Genomic DNA, 16518 nt, shown 5'->3' on the forward strand with positions numbered 1-16518 from the left:
CCCTGATGCTGGGGTGCAGACTGGCAGCATGGTCCAGGCTGCTCCCCCAGGGCTGCAGGGCTGTGTGCGGGGGGGGGGGCGGCAGTGTGATCCAGCCCCCCCCCCCCCAAGTGCTACGGGGGGGGGGGGGGCAGCACGGCCGCGGCTCCCCCCAAGTGATGCTGGGGGGCGGTGCGGTCCCCCTTCCCCTCCCCGGGTGATGCGGGGGGGGGGGGGCCGGCGGGGCGGGGGCGGCAGGCTCGGCCCCCCCCCGCGGTTCTCGGTGCCAGCCCCGGCATCACGTGCTGCTCGGCGGCCCCCGAGCATGCCCAGCTCCGGCTCCGGCTCCGGCTCCGGCTCCGGCTCCGGCTCCGGCTCGGGCTGGGGCTGGCCGGGAAGATGCTGCGCCCGTAGCCAGCGGGGGGGGGGCCCGGCCGCTGCCCGCCCCGCACGGTGAGTGCCCCCAGCGCGGTTCCCTTCCTCCTCCTCTTCCTCCTCCTCCTCCTCCTCCTCCTCCTCCTCCTCCTCCCGGGCGCTGCGGAGGGGGGGGCTGCGGGGCGGCAGAGCATCCCCACCTCGGGGACGTGTGCCTTGGGGCAGGCGGGGGGGGAGTGTGAGCTGTGCAGGGGGTGCTCTCTTAGGGAAGGGGGGGGTGGTTACAGCCCCCCCCCCCCCGGGGGTGCCCTGAGTGCACCCCACGGCCAGAGTGGGGTGCGCTGCGGAAAGCAGCATCTCCCGGCTGCTCCAGGGGCTGGGGGGCAGGCTCCCCCTGTACCCCCCCCGTCCCTTCTGCCGTGCTTTTGGTGAGATGTGGGGACCCCCTGACCTGTCCCCCTGGTGTGTTTATATGCTGTGTGCTGGCTTGTGTCCGAGACCCCCGGAGCTGCGGGCTGGGGTCCCCCAGCTTTGGACCCCACTCTGTGCACAGGTGGGCAGCACTGAGGTTTTGGGAGAGACCCGGCTTTTGGAGCCCTGGCTCAGCACCCCCAAACCCCCATGATCGTGACCGGGGGCTCAGATGGGCCCGACCCCCCCCCAACCCCGCATGCCGGGTCTGGTCCCCGTGGCTGGGCGCTTTGCTGAGGTCGCAGCCAGGACGGGCTGCGATGGATGGAGCCCGAGATGTCGTCTGGCGCTTCCCAGGGACCCGAGCTCTTCCCTGGGCTTCGTGGCTCCCCTCTCGCCGCCTCCTCGTTAGCGGAGAGCCAGCCTCCTCCTCCTCCTCCTCGACAGAGATGCAAGGGCGAACCGCCTCGGGGATGCGTGTCGCCTGCGAGATGCTGTGCTTGCTTGGCCCCCCCTGCATCGAGGTGTCTGGCGGTGCCGGAGACAGCGCGCGAGCCGCAGCCGCTACCCTGAGCAGTCAATCGCAGCTTTGTTGCGCCGCTGTTAGATCTGAGGGAACAGGGTCTGATTCATCACATGATGGGGGCATGTTAAATACGCCACGAGTCTATTAAACCCCAGCGGAAGGGGCTGGACTGGCCCCCCCCGGGCCATCCTCCCCCAGGACTCGGTGGGCACCCCAGCTCTGGCCGCAGTACCCCTCTGCAGAGGGCGGTCCAGCCCCTCCATCATCTCTTTGCAGGGTCTTTGCCACCCTCCGAGGGCTGTGCCGTGGGGCCGCGCCGTGGCGTGGGAGGGCCGAGTCCCGTGTACACGGTTCGATCCATACTGCCTGGCCCCGCCATCCCACCCGTGATGTGTGCCACGGTCCCTTGGGTGCAGGGGCCAGCTCCCCTCTCCAGATGGCTGCTGGAGCGGCCGTGTAATCCCTCTGCGGGGGGGGAGGCGGGAGGGAAGCTGCAGCAGGGAGCGGGTGCACGGCCATCCCGGGGTGTGGAGGGGCGCAGGCAGGCCTGCCAGGGACCGGGCACGGAGGGAACCAGGGTGGCATTTACTGGGGGAGACATCCTTCCAGGCAGGCGAAGCTGTTTGCGGTGCTGCGTGGTGTTCTGCAGCCGGGAATCGGCAGCACCCGTTGGTTTCTCCCACTTTTCCACGTCAAGAGCATCTGCATCCCGCTGTGCATCCCTGGGGCTGAGCGCAGAGCAGGAGCTGGGACTGCTGCTTCCCACACCGTTGCTCCCGGTACGGCTCGTCCTGTGGTGCACAGCCGTGCACACGCGTGTGCACGCACACCGGGCTCCGTCTGCGTGTGTGGCTGCTCTGGTTCCCTCCCCTGAAACCCGCCGGCATTTTCTCATGGGGAAGGAAGGCTCCTGTCCGGCTCCGATCAGCACCGGTCCCTCTTGTCCCCTTCACTCTGCCAGGAGAGGACGAGGCTTCCCTGCGTGGCCCCGAGGGAGCCTCCTGCCCTCCTCCGCCTGGCAGGAGCCATGGCTGCGGGATGCCCGGCCCCGTCGCCCACCCTGAGCCAGCCCCTCGGGGAGCCAGAGCTGGGATTAGGGCTCCCGGAGAGGGGGTGGCCGAGGCATTAAAATTCTTGAGCGTCTGCTAAAAATCACATGGTGAGTGCAAAGCCTGTCCCCTCTGGCCAGTCTCTGACTGCCTCGGCCAGAGTCTGCCTGAGCAGCCCCAGCACCCGTACCCCGTGCCGGGGAGCCCGGCGTGCCGTGGCACCCGTCCCGCTGCGCTGGGCCGCCAGCGCCATCCTGGCTTCGAGCACTCCATCGCCCTGCCCGCGTCCCTGGCTGTCCCCTCGGGGAGAGGGGCTGTGGCGAGGGGACGGGGGGCAAGGCCAGGCACAGGTGTCTTCCAGGCAAACCCCTTGATGGGGCAGCTCGCTGCCTGGATTTGGGATGCCGGGGCCGGCGGTGGCCTTGCTGGAAATCGTGTTTTCCTGCCGAGTTCCCATAGAAACCGGCGGGAGCAGCCGCCGGGCTGGCGGGGACGAGGCAGAGGAGGGACGGGCAGGAGCAGGCAGGAGGGTGAGCTCCACGCCTGGCACTGCCAGGATGAAACGGCTGTACCCGACGCCGGCTGCTGCGAGGGTGCCGGCAGCCGTGCCCACCCCGGCCTGCTCCCCGCCACGGGGAAGATGCACCAGCATCACCCTGTCTGCCGGCCGTGGCTCGCCGTGCCACGGGGCGTGTGTGCATGCGCGTGTGCGTGCGTGTGTTTGCACACCCGTGCAAGCCGCTTGCGCTGCTGCTCTGCGGTCAGGCCTGGCGTCGGGCGCAAACACCGACCCAGATGGGCAGCGTGGGGCTTAATCCCTTCGAGGCTGCCGAGACCGCCTGAACCCTTAGCGGCCGAGCAGGGTCTTGGGTTGTTTTCTGCTCCATCTGTGCCCCTGGGAATCAGCCGGGTTGGGGGTTTCTCCCGCCTGCCTTTGCTCACTGGAGGGGAAAGCGCGGCTCCTTAGCTGCTCCTCTCTCTCTCTCAGGCATTTGTAGTAGCATCCCCCCCTTCTGTTTTCCTTAGCTTGAAACACGATAATCCGCAGCAGGCAGAAATAGTACATTGAGGAATGTGCCGTCTCCTCTTTAGCCTTGTTTCTCCCCGGGATCTGGCAGCTCCGCAGCCGCCCGGGAAAGCCCTGCTCCGGCGACGGCTGCGCAGCCCCTTCCCACCGCCCCAGGGGCAGCACCGCGGCGCGGGGAGGTGGGTGCCTTGTGCCCTGCCAGCCCTCTTCTCCAAAAACACCCCCGATTTCATGGCACTGCTGGAGAGCATCCTCCGGCGTGGGACGATGGGCAGATGGGAAGGCAGAGGTGACCCGCAGGGAGAGGGAAGGAGGGGGCACAGGCGCTCCGACCCCCCCTCCCCAGCCCTGCCTGCTCCTTCCAGCCTCCGAAGCTGGAAAATGCCCTGGGAATGGGTTGTTTCTGTGCAGGCAGGTCGGCGCCCTCCCGATTTCCAGCGCGGTTCTGGTTTTATTTCAGTTTTTACTCTGCAGCAGCAGCGCAAAGAGCCTGGCGAGAGCCCGGCGAGAGCCCGGCGAGGGCTCCCCGGGGAGCAGCGGCTGCAGGGTGAGGGTGCTCCGGCCGTGGTATGCAGGGAATCAGGTTGGATGATCGCAGTGGCCGGTTGTGCCCTTAATCTGTGAATTCACCAAAGCTCTTTAATAAAGATTCAAAGTCACCAACTTCTCAATTAAGGGATGAGACAGCTCTTGATCCGTGTTTCTGGGTCAGCTGGAGAAAGGCCATTTAAGACCTGGGCGATTGCTTTCCTTTGATGTTTCTAAAGGAGACGACTTTTGAATAAACACCTTGCTGGCGTGTGCTGTGCAGGAGGGCGTGTGGCTCGGCCACCTCCGAGGCAGGACCCGCAGCCTGGAGTCCAACCCCAGCTATTCCCGAGTCACGGGCCGAGTTCGGGAGAAAGTCTCTCCTCCTCTCCCTGCGGAGCACGGGTGCTCCCTGCCGCACGGTGCTGGGTGATGTCCCGCTCCCCTGGGATGCTCTGGGCAGTGCCACCAGCCTCCCAAGGTCCTGCCGCTGCCGTGCTGCTCTCTGCAAGGTGCAGGGCAGCCTTGCAGCGAGAGCAAGAGTGCCATGCCCAGCCTTGGCAGGCTCTCCCGGAGCAGCCGACGGGCTCGGGGAGATGGGTCAGACCCAGGGCCACGTGTTCTCCTCGGTGTATGCCCACGGGTGGTCTGCACCCTGCCAGGGCCCCCAGCTCTCTAGGGTGCTTCTAACCCTCTGTTTACCTCAACAACAGCCGCTTGCATGGGTGTTAATTGCAGGAGCTGGCAAGGCACTAATTAGGGGATAATGAGACGGCTTTTGTGCGCGCCTGGCATCATGTCGACAAACGCCCTGCTCCAGTGCCGTGTCGGTGATCCCCCTGTGCCGTGTCCATGATCTCCCCGTGCCGTGTCGGTGATCTCCCCGTGCCGTGTCCGTGATCCCCCTGTGCCGTGTCCCACCGGCCCCTCTCCCTGCCTGCCATGGATGCTGCCCCCCCGTCTGCCCTCCCTGCCTGCCCCCCTGCTCTAGCCTGGCAGAGCGGGGCAGCTCAGGGTTTTCTTTCACCACCTTGTGTCCCCACCACGCCGGGTCTCAAAACAGCCGCTTGACGCTCCTCCGATTATTTACAGCAGAGGAGTTCCCGTCCCTGCTCTGCGGGACTCGGGTGGCAGCTCGGCTGCTCTGAGCCCCCGAGTCCCGCTGGTGATTTAGTGGCCGCCAGAGCCTTTGCAGCGCAGCCCTTTGTTCTCGGAGCAGGGAGGCAGGATCCGGCCGACGCAGGGCTCGGGCTGCCTCCTCCACCGCCACCGTCTCCCCTCGCCAGGTACCGTCCCTCCTCGTCCTCTTAGTATCCCCAGCCCCTGGGGGACCGGAGTTGGCTGGGGACTGGGACTTGTCCCTGCGGTTCGCTCGGTGACCGAGCGGAGAGCATCCTCCTGCATCCTCCCACGGCTCCGGCACCCATCTTCCTCCCGCTGCCGCTGCCGGCAGGGCCACGCGTGCCTGCCGAGCAGCAAGAGGCTGTTGTTCCTCTCTGCCTGCCTGCAGTCGCCGGGGACTTGGAGCCAGCGCTCGCCTCCAAGCCTTCCTTACGTAAGCGCCGGCAGCGGCAGCGCGGCCGCTCCGGCAGCGCAGGCAGCACAAGGCAGCTCGGTGCTGCCGGGGCCTGGAGCCTCGCACCGGCTGCCGGCAGCCAGGTAAGGGCCACCCCAGCACCACGTTGGAAATAGGCACGTGGGCTGCCGACTGCTTCTACCGCGCGGTGGGGGCACCGGCATCGCCGGGCTCGACCGGGGCTGGGCTGAGCGGGAGTTGCTTCTCTGGGTGCAGCCGGGGTGGAAGTGTCGCTCCTGCCCCAGAGACCTGGGGGATGATGTGCCGTGGGTCGGGCTCCCGTCCGTCCGTCCGTCCGTGGCTGGCGCCCGGCAGAACAGCCAAGACCAGTCTGGCAGTGCCGGCAGCACTGGCTGCCTCCCAGCCCTGCTCGGCCGGTTCTGCACCAGCCGGCGCGGCGAGCCCCGCGCTCGCCGCTTCCCGGGGCACCGGCCGGGCGCCCGAGCGGTGGACCTGCTGCACACCTGGGCGATGCGGTGGCTGCTGGGCTCAGCACCCTTCCTGGGGTGCTGGGCCCCCGGGGGGACCGTGCTCGGCGCCGGGTGAGGATGGGGTGTGTGTGCCCGTGGGCAGAGCCAACGTTGGGCACAGCATCCCAGGCTTGTGGCGGGGGGGGAATAGCTTAAAAACTCCATCCCGCTGGCATTGCCCTCAGCAGCCTCACACCCCCCGCTCCGGGCTGGGCACCCGGGAGGTTTTGGAGGGACCTGGCCAGGATGGGAGGTCCCGGCCCCCTCCATGGCTGGTGCTGAGCTGCAGGCGGCGGGTGGGTGGTGCGGTGCCTGTGATCAAGCGGGTGAGGGCTAATTACAGCCCAGAGCTGGCTGGGTTCAAAGGGCTCCGCCGGCGCAGGTGGGGCTGGCGAGGGCGAGCCTGGCTGCAGCTCGGCGTGGGCTTGGCGCGGTCGCTTGCTTGTGCCGGCGGCTCAGCCCAGCCTCCCCTCCATCACCGCAATCTCTGCCCCTCTCTGCGGTTACGGGAGGTGAATCCCCCCTGGCTTTGCAGGGCTTCCCTTCCAGCCGGTTAAAACCCTTGGTCGATTTGGCGGTGGCGGGGTTGCGTGCTCCTCGGGACCTGGCGGACAGATGCAGGATGAGGCCAGGGTGCGTGGGGCAGCGAGACAAAGCTGCCTATTTCCAGCGGTGATGGAGAAAGCGGCTCCTGCAGCTTTAGCATCCCCGACCCGCCATGAGCACGGCCGGAGGCAGCTCAGCTCCTGCTCCAGGCTCCTGCTCTCCCTTTTCACCCCCATCCTCGCGGTCCCTGGAGTCACCGTCACTTGTCCCGTGTCCCCCTGCACAGCCATCCTTGGGGCCAGGCTGGCTGCTTGGGTCCCACGGCCCCGAGGCCCTGCAGCCCTGGCGGGGGTTCAGCTCTGACCCCCCCTTGCAGGGGGATGCTCGGGGAGCAGGAGGTCCCCCAAAGCCCCGGCCCCCGGCCATCTGCTTGACGCACTGAAACTAATTTTCTAGCCTTTATTCTTCCAGAGAATTTGAAAATGCGATTGCACCCTCAGGGCCCAGAAAGCGAAAGCAAATCAGGAGATATAAATCTGCTGGTTTCGCCTGTGTCTGATTATTTTAAAGCCAATTGCACGGTGCCAGCCTGCCAAGTTCGGGGGGCTGGGGGCTGGGGGGACCCCGGGTTGGGGCAGGGTGGGCTGGTGTTCGCCAGCTCCTCCACCGTGCCGATCTTCCCGCAGCATGTTTGCCGGATCTGCCTTGCGAGCGTGGGATTTTTTTTTTTTTTTTTAAATGCATGTTTTGTGAATGTGCAAATGCAGTGACCTTTCGCCGGGGCCGCCCGGAGCTCTGGCTCTGGCTGCCGGCTGCTCTCCCGCTTGTCAGGGAGATGAGGGTTTCAAGAGCTACGTGCAAACTCCGGGGCCTCTGGGCTCCAACACTCAGTTGCAATCGAGGTGATGAGTTCCCGGAGGGGAGGAAAGAGCTCGTTTCCCGTCTCTCCTCGTGTGCCCGGAGATGCCAGGCCCTTCACCAGCCATCAGCGCTGCTGCTTTGCATCCTGTCCCCGTCCTCCCCGCACCTCCTCCCCGCTAGCCGCGATCTGTTATTGGCGTGACCTTGTCCCCGCTGCCGTCGTACGACGCTCCGGTGGCAAAATCCCCACAGGATCCCCACGGGAGGGTCCCGCTCCCGCCCGTGACCACCGGCCCCGCGTGATCCCAGTGAGCTGTCCCCTTCCCCAGCATCCTTGGACACAGCGATAGGGCCGGTGACCTCTCCGGGCTGCGGACAGGCCTGCGCTAGCCCACCGCAGATAAGGGCTGTGCCGGAGGGGAGCCACCAGGAATGTTATTTATGCGGTTAAAGTTCCCCTGCTGTTAGGAGCCATCCTGGGCATATGCTCACGGTGGGTTTGGGGTGGCTGAGAGCAGGGCTGTCCCGTCCCTGGGGTGGCAGGGTGGCCCCGGTCCGGGTGCCACCATAGCCCTGGCCCTGCTGGAAGCCGGCTCTCAGGGCTGTTCTGGCTCCCAGGAGGATGCTCGTGGGCAGCGGAGCAGCACGGACCCCCAACTCCCAGTCCCATGGGACCGGGACTCGGTGGCAGCATCCCGCAGCCGGCTTGAGGCCAAGGGGAGGGCCGTGGGATAGGGCTGGTGGGATGGGGATGCTCCTTGCCGAGGCAGAGCCGCTGTCGGTGCTTTTGGGGTGCAGGGGGGGACTCTGCGGCAGAGGGCAGGGCTGGGGTAGCCCGGCACGGGGCTGTATGGATGCCTCTGGGGAGAGGCAGGGCAGCGGCTGGGAGCGGGATGCCCAGCCAGAAGTGGGGAAACTGAGGCACAGAGCCAGCACAGTGGGGATTTGAGCCGGTGACCTCTCTCGGGCCAGGTTCCTCCCTCTGACGTGTCCCGTCTCCGCTCCAGAGAGCTCCTGAGGTTTCGTGGGGTGTGTGCGTGTGCGTGTGTGTGTGTGCGCCTGTGCACGCGTGCACTATCTGGCACCCAGCAGTCCCATTTCCTGATCGGGGTTTGGGTGTTACCATCATATAATTAGTCTGTAATTGCTCTGTAATGAGGTAGCAATCCTGTGGCGGGGCTGTACTTAAAAGGGTTTCCCCCACCCCTGGCCGCTCCCCGCAGCCCCCCTGGCATTGCAGCCCGAGCCCAGACCTCCTCCGCTGGGGGGGGGGGTGCCTGCCATGGGGTCAACGCTGGCTCCGCTCTTCCTGGGATGGGGATGGAGAGATCTGGGGCAGGATGTCTGGATGGAGGGGTGTCCTCTGCGCTTGCCCCCCCCTCCCACTCTGCTCCTCCCAGCACTGGGGGCACTGGGAGGTGGCGCGTCCCCGCAATGCCCGTGCCAGCCTGGCAGGCTGCCCCGGCTCCCATCAGCGCTGCCTTTCACTCCCTCCTGGCACCCACCCCGCTGCCTCCAGGGCCCTTCGGGGAATTCCTCTGCCTTGCCCCCACTTGTCCCTGCTGGCACGGCCACCCCACTGGTGGGGTCCCACTTGCCCGACCTGTGGCCACCGTGCCCTGCTCCCGCATTGCCCCAGGGGAAAAGCCACCCCATCCTGGCCCTGCATCCCCCCCAGTGCTGCCAGGTGAGAAAAGGGCTCCTCTCCCTTCCGCCTGCCCTGTGGGACTGTTTCCCTCCGCTCCCATTTAAACCCTCCCACCCCGCAGCCCAGAACGGAGAGTGCCGGGTATTTATAGCCTGGCACGGATGTTGGGAGGCAAACATGCGTGGAGGGGGGGGGGTGTTTTGGTCTTTTTTTTTTTCTTTTTTTTTTTTCTCAATCCTCCTATTTTAAAGGCCAGGCTGGCTCTGCCAGCGGTGGGGGTGCCCACGCATTGGCAGATCCCATTTGTAGATCCTGGGAATGGGACCGAGCGTGCCAACCCACCCCATCTCCTCCCCTCGCCGTGCCCAGGCTGAGTTCGGGTGGGAGGGAGAAGGGGCTGGGTACGGACAGGCACCAGGAGAGAGCCCATCTTTTGGGGTGGCCCCAAGAGCCAAACCCACGGTGGGTTTGCATCTTCTGGCCCTGGGATGTGGCATTGCCCTGTGAGGGATGCTCAGCCCCGGGTTCCTGGCAGTGCAGGCAGGGGTGACGTGATGAGGGGCAGTGAGGAAGAGGAGAAGTCATGTGAGGAAGGCTCAGGTGCGTGTGCCAGCCCCGGGTGAAGTCCACATGCCCTGCTCTCGCGTCCTGTGGGTTTGTTTTCCTCGGCAGCATCTCTTCTTTCAGGTCGGCTGAGCAGCAATGATTAGCAATTCCAGTTTATATTGCGAGCCTAATGCAATCGGGTTGTGTGTACCTCTCTCCCCCTGTCGTGCCCCCCCCACTTTGCTGCCAGGTTTCCCCAGACAAATTGTTTGCTTTGGTGTGTGGTTTTGTTGGGTTTTTTTTATTTTTATTTTTCCCCTCTCCCCTGAATCAAGTGGCTCGTCCGATTTGGAAACAACAAGCGACTGTTGTGTGTGAACGTAATGAATCTTTTAAAGCTCATCAAAGTGAGAGGTTGTGTGCGTGCTGCTGGGGGGGGTGTTTGGGGGGTGCAGCACCCCTCAGCCTTGAGGCGCAGCGCCAGAGGAAGGGCTCGTGATAGCAGCGAGGCCGCATGGGGCCTTACCTTATCCCTGGGCTTATCACCAGACATGCTTGTGCTGCAGATAAGCAGGACCTTGGGTTCAGGCGCGGGTTGCTGGGGGGGAGCGATGCTCCGTGTCCCAGTGCTGGGGCACGGCTGGGCGGCAGGGATGCACCGTGGGGGGCTGGGTCCCCCCGCTCAGGGGTGGGGGGACCGGTGTGGGGTCCCTCTGCGGCTCGGCTCGGCTCCCCAACACCTCGGTGCGCAGGGGTGAGAGCACAAAGCAGCCCCCCCCCTCAACGGCTGCTGTGCTCCCACGGGTGGGTGGGGGATGCACCTTTTACTGCATGGATGGCGCAGAAACTGGGGCTGGAAACAGCGTGTCAGGTTCAACCCCGTCCCTTCTTCTCTTTAAGCAAAAGAAAGCGCAAAAAAAACCATTTTTAGGCCAAGGACATGACTGTGGGCTCATCTAGCTGCTGAAGTAGAAGTGGCGTATTCAAAATACCTGAGGAGGAGCCCCCAGCTTCTCCCCCCAACCCCCAAAATCTCAGTCTGTGCTGGCAGGAGCCCCAGACCTTGCTGGTGGTCTCTGCTCCATTCCCAGGGGATTTATGGATTGCTGGAAGAAGACAATTTTGGGTGCTGCCAGGCCATGTCGGTGTGCACCGGAGGAGCCGGAGAGGGGAGATGTTCATGCAGAAGTGCTGCCCAGTGCCAGGGCTGCTCACGGTGGGTGCTGTCCCAGTGGGGCAGGAGGACCCGCTGTGGGGCCAAAGTCCCGTGGGGTGGCCCTGGGGACGAAATCCCTGCCTGAGGCTGTCTCATCCTCCCTGTACCCGGCGCAATCCAGACGCTCTGAAGGCAAATTTGCTCTTCCAAAGTACCTTTGCAAGATGCCGGGGGTCAGGGTGCCGCAGGGGACGGACCTGCCGTGCCGGTGGCTGTGCCGGGAAGGGCCCTCGTGCCACGGTGGCATTTCGGTGGGGGGGTCCAGTGGCCCTGCCCCGGGGGGAATGAACAGCAGAGGATGCCCAGGGAGCCGTGGGCAGCCGGGCTGGGGATCGGTGAGTCTCCCGCTCTTCTTCCCCGTGATCAGGCAGGGCGATAAGAGCTCCGGAGGCAGGTGGCTGGGGCGATGCCCTGCCTGCAGCCGAGGCTCCGTGCTGCCTGCTCGTAAACAGGCTGTTATTGTTTGTGCGCAGCCCGGCAGTGCCCCAGGGCCGCTTGTGCAACCGGGGCGGGGAGCTGGCTCAGAGAACTGTGGGGCTCATTGCACCCCAGATGGAGACTCCTCGGCCGCATCCAGCCCCAGGAGCGCAGGGGAACCCCGGGCTGGGCTCATGCGGAGCGATGGAGAGGTCCCTGCGGACGTGCCCGTGCCGCGGAGTGGCTTCACCCCCAGCCGGCAAAGCAGTTTTGGGTCTCCCCTTTCTCGCTGGCAATGCCCGGGACCGGCCCCGCGTCCCCGAGCAGGGCACACTGCACGGCCCCGCTCGCCCCGCAGGCTGGAGCTGGGGTGAAGCAAGCAGCCCAGCCTCACCGATGGTATGTGGCCGCCCCGGTTCTGGGCTGTAGGTGAGCCTGGAGAACTGGGAAAAACAGGGCAGGGTTTTGTCTTCTTGAGTGTTTCGTCCCGCTGGAGGAAGCTCGGCCGTGGTGACGCTGGCACAAGGAAGTCCCGCGGTGGCACGGCACGGCTGCGCTCTGGCTATTGGCCACCGTGGCCCTGGCGAGCGGAGGGGCTCAGCCGCGTGCCCTGCTCAGCAGGGATGATGGCGGGCACCCACCACCCTGCGTCGTGCACATGGCATCACTGCTGGGCGAGGGGGACCGAAATTTTCTATGACCACAGGCACCCCATCAGACGATCCAGCATGGTGCTGAGTCCCTCCAACCTGTTTTACGAGGTTAAAAAATGCACTATTTGCTTTTCCCATATTGCTGTTTTTAGCACCCAGGCAGGTCCCTGCCCCTTTCCCAACACACAGAGCCCGCTCCCGCCGCCCTGAGGCAGACCTGTCCGGGGAACGAAAATACATCTGAAGCACAACATAAACCAGCGTCAGGCTTCGCTTCGAGCCGGTACCAGCGCGTTGGGGGCCAGGACTGGTGGCGGGGGGCTCTGGCGGCGGTACCCACCATCCGGACGGTGTGGCCGTCCCCGGCGGAGGGCCGGCGGGTGCCTGGCGTGGCCGGGAGCAGCGGGAGTGGCGTGAGAGCCGGCGCGCATGGGGGGGTGTGTGTGTTATGTGCGAGCGCCTGTTTATATAGGAAGGAGCCAACCTACAGTTTCAGATTTCAGACCTCGCTTATCAGCCCGGCCGTCCCTGCCACGCTCGGACGTGGCAGCTTTCGGAGGCGACCGACGGTTCTCCCCCCTTCCCCGCCAGCCCGGGGCTCCCCGCCTCGGCACCGAGCCCACCGCCCTCCCCACGGCCGGTGCCGTGGCCCCGGCAGCGCCCGACGAGCAGGTACGCTGAGCCAACTGTGGGTGCTCTGTCCTTACAGCCTGGCCCATGGTAGGGGTAAGGAGAGGATCGGGGAGGGGGGCATGGAGGAAGAACCTCCAGGGCTGGAGCAAAGGGGATGGCGATGCTGGAAGGGTTTGCACTGGGCTGGGGCAGCCAGCGAGTTGGGCTTTGCTGGAGGACGGCTACAGAGCCGCTCACGGGGCAAGGGCTCGTGGGGAGGGCGGCTCGTGAACGCAGCGCGGGACGTCGGCACGGTAGAGGCATTTGCACCGTGCCCGTGGGCGAGCAGCGCGTCCCACCGGGCACGGGCACGGACATGGCGCGCGGGAAAGCCCGGCTGTGCTCTCCCAGGGGTTAAACTCCTTGCAGGGAGCTAAATGGAAGGTGTGGCAGCACGATAAGGCTGGCAGAGCTGGGAGTGGGGCAGAGGCACCCAAGCCGTATACATGGCTCTGCTTCCAGCCGGGATGCGGGGTGGGATCCTGCTCACCCGGCAGTTCATGGCTGGTAGGAGTCGTGCCCGTGCCCGTGCCCTGTGCTGTGGGCTGGCTGTGAAGCCTGGGGGAGCTGCTGTCCCTGCCCTTAGCTGAGCCAGCTGGGGAATAATGCTGCGATCTCCTGGAAGCACTGCTTAAAATCACCTCTCCTCCTGGGGGAGAGACCCAGCTGCACCGCCTGCTTTGTTCTGTTTAAAGGGATGTTTTAAAAGAGGCTTTTTTAAAGCAGCCTTCTGCTGTACCCTGCTATACCCTCTGCTGTACCCTGCCATGCCTTCCCTCTGTTTTCCCAGACCCTGGAAAAGCCCTTTCCTCCCCAGACCCTCCAGCCGAGCTGCTGCCATCTCACAGAGCAGCCAGGAGGGCCGATGACGCCAGCACCCTGCAAGTGCCGGAGGATGCTCCAGCACTGGGCAGCAGCGGGTGCCGCAGCCCGTGTTCGGCAGCTGGCAGCAGTGTGTGGCCGTTGTAGGTCTCCTTTGGTCCGCAGCACGGGATTGCTGTGGTTTCCATCCCGTTGCTCCCAGCCATCTGTGGGGATGCTCGGGAGATGGGAGTGATCACCCCACTGCTCTCCAGCGCTGGCAGGGCGGTGGGTTCGTAGCTGAGCCTGATCCTGGCACCATCCTGCTCCTTCCTCCCCTATTGCTCCAGCAATGGTGGGTGAAGAACCAGGCTCCGGTCTGGAGCAAAGCGTTCCCTCCTTTCGGCAGCATGTCCTTCACTCCATCCCAGTGCCGCAGGGCCACTAATTAATTTTGTGACAAGGAGGGACCTTTAGCAGCTTCTGGCAATGTCCAGCAAAGCACAGAGCTGGGATGTCACCCCTGCGGTCCCCATGCGGTGTCTCCTCCTGCTGGGGCAGGGAGACACGTGGGGAGGGAGAACGCATCGGGGCAAGTCAAGTGCATGGCTGGCTTTTTTCCACTTACTGGTTTCCTAAGGAGTTGACGTTTGTGATCACATTCCCTTGTCCGTTCCCTTGATTCCCAGTGACTTCTGGGCCAGATTGGGTTGGGGACACTGGTCTCTGTGCATGTGGAACATCCTCCCCTGACGCAAACCCACAGGAAAGCAGAAGGCACCCGGCAAAGGGATCTCCCACCTCTCCGGCGCCCAACTGCTCTTCTTGTGTATCGGCCCATCTCTGCCCTCTGGAAACTCAGCACAAGCCTCCAGCTCTTCCCAGCACTGAGCAAACCAGTTCCTTGTGGAGGGCAGCCACCGCGCTTGCTCCCCTCGCCTAAACCTGATGCAGGTCCCCGGCCCCAGCTGCCTGCGAGCATCCCTGGGGGGACGCTGCGGGCAGGTACGTCGGCAAAGGGCTGATCCGGCTGCGCCGCCGGCAGCAAAGGCATCGCCAAGGGCCCGTACCGGGCTGGGACTGGCCGGGCTCCAGCGCCAGCCCGGCTCAGCGACTCCCGTCCCACCGGCTTCCCTCCCCGGGCACGGCAGCGGACGCGGGGCTGGAGCCGGAGGCTGCGCGGCCGGGCTGGGCTGTGCCGCAGCCGGAGCCCAAAGGCTGCATCTCCCCGCCGGGGTGGAGGGAAAGCTGGGGCGGCATTTATTTACGTGATGCTGGGGGAGAAAGGGGGAACTGGCAACAGGCTCGCTTGCAAATGGGATTTCTGGGAAGTGGAAAGCTGGCGTGCGTTCAGCCTGGAACTGTCCTGATTTCCAATTGGAAACATCCCACGGTGACTAAACTTCATTCAGGGAAAGATCTCATTCTGCAGAGCCAACACCGCGCTACTAAACTCGCCTGTGGCATTTGCATCGTTGTGGAGGTGGCTGCTGGGAGGGGGACGAGGAACAAGACGGGGGCTGTTTGGTGGCACAGGGGCATGCCCTGTCCCCACGCTGGCTTTGCACCCTCCCGGGAGACTCTGGGGGTCCGGTCTGGCGGGTGCAGAGGGTTTTGCAGCTCCCTCTGCTTTTCCCCCAGCAAATTCCTTGCTTTTCCCTTGCAGCTGCCCCCCAGGGCTGCTGTCGTCTGCGTGCGCTAATTACAACGCGGTTGGGAAGCTGGGAATGACCAGTGATTCACCGGGAAGCTGTGCCCGTCTGCCCCAGCCACGGCCCTGCCACGCCAGGGTGTGGTGGGCTGGAGATAGCAATAAAATCGGGGCCGTCCCATCCGAGGGCAGCGACGGAATTGCTGCGCACGTCCTGGCGCTGGTGCTAAATGGCTGGGCTGAGAGTTTAATGGCTCGTGGAGGAGGCTAATGGCTCGATATGGCATGCACCTGCAGATAGCCGAGCTCTTGGTGGGTATTAATAGGAACCTGCCCGCTGGAGGCTGTGCGCCAGGACGGCTGTGCTGGGGACGGGAGCTGGCAGATACCCCGGGGCCGCGGGCAGCGCTTGGCTCCCCAGCACCCATGTCCTGGTGCGGAGCCGCTCCGAGCTCGGCAGCGGGGCCCAGTGCCTTGGTCAGCCGCAGTTTACGGGACCGCTGGGATGCGGTGCGGAGAGCCCTGACACGCTGATTTATCTCTTCTTTTGGAGACCCATTCTGGCTGCCTCAGCTCGGCGCAGGGCTCAGGGGGTCGACTGCGGTTCCCCCCCCAGGGATGCCCCACACCGGCACGGCACCACTGCCAGAGGTGGAGGCAAGTTCGGTAAAGGCAGCGGATCCCGAGCCCGTGCCTGGGGTCTGAAGGGGGCCTGTGCGTGTTTGTTTTGGTCTGTTTGCTCAAAAACAAGCCTCCAGGTTTGGGGGACCTTTGGTTCCCGCTCTGTTTGTACACAGAGGCCAGTGATATGGGCATGTTCCCGGGCAGCTCTGGGGCTGGGGGCTGTCAGTGCTGGGATCAGGAGGAATCGGAGGCATCCGTAGGTGCCAGACTCGGCTCCTGCCCGTGGTGGATCCCCACCGTGGTGGCTGTTCCCGGGCACTCGGGACCGCTTTTGGCTGCTCCGCATGTTGCACCCGCTGGCACCCACCCCGTGATCCCGGGCTGCTCTCCAGGGCTGTGGGATGCACTGCAGACGGCTGCGGGGTCAGAGAGCCTCGGCCAGCCCCGCGCTGCCCGGAGCCAGCGCTCACCCCGTCCTTGGGAGCTACTTGGCGCAATGCACTTGCACAACCGAGACGCGTGCGCTGTTGCGTCACCGCTCGGTTACAAACTGTTCCGAGGCCTGTGAAGGTACAGGATCAGATCTAAAAATGGAGAGTTTCCCCATATACCGGCATCACACCCATGCCGACGTAAGGGAAGTGTGGCATTGCGTGAGGAAGGCAACTGGGACGGTAGTCACGCTGCTGGGGAGGATGACAGGCTGCCCGTGATGACAACCTGCCGACTGGGCCATCTTTGCCGTGGCACAGCAGGCAGAGCCGAGCTGCTCCCGCCCAGGGCTAAATCCCCACGGAGACACGTGGCCATGCTGGGCCGTCGTGGCTATCAGAACGTGACGAAGCCCTGAGACGCATGAGCATCTTTGCAGAGACCTGAGTGTGCTGCTGGCATCCACCCAGCCTTGCTTCTCCGGCAGGTGTGAGGCTCCGTGCCGGCATG

General features: G+C 64.9%; 1 protein-coding gene across 2 annotated transcripts in view; it reads left to right on the forward strand.

Moving 5' to 3' along the window:
• The first annotated feature begins 305 nt into the window (after window positions 1-305).
• The window catches only part of PLEKHA6 (pleckstrin homology domain containing A6), a 48504-nt gene continuing 32291 nt past the window's right edge, over window positions 306-16518 (forward strand). The window contains exon 1 of one of the 2 annotated variants that reach the window (XM_030000386.2): window positions 306-432. The gene's annotated coding sequence lies outside the window, so the exon portion shown is untranslated. Of the gene's footprint in view, window positions 433-12373; window positions 12501-16518 lie in introns of those variants that run through there. The other variant, XM_030000393.2, reaches the window with a different exon arrangement.

This window comes from Aquila chrysaetos, chromosome 24 (assembly GCF_900496995.4).
Source record: "Aquila chrysaetos chrysaetos chromosome 24, bAquChr1.4, whole genome shotgun sequence".
Taxonomy (NCBI): domain Eukaryota; kingdom Metazoa; phylum Chordata; class Aves; order Accipitriformes; family Accipitridae; genus Aquila; species Aquila chrysaetos.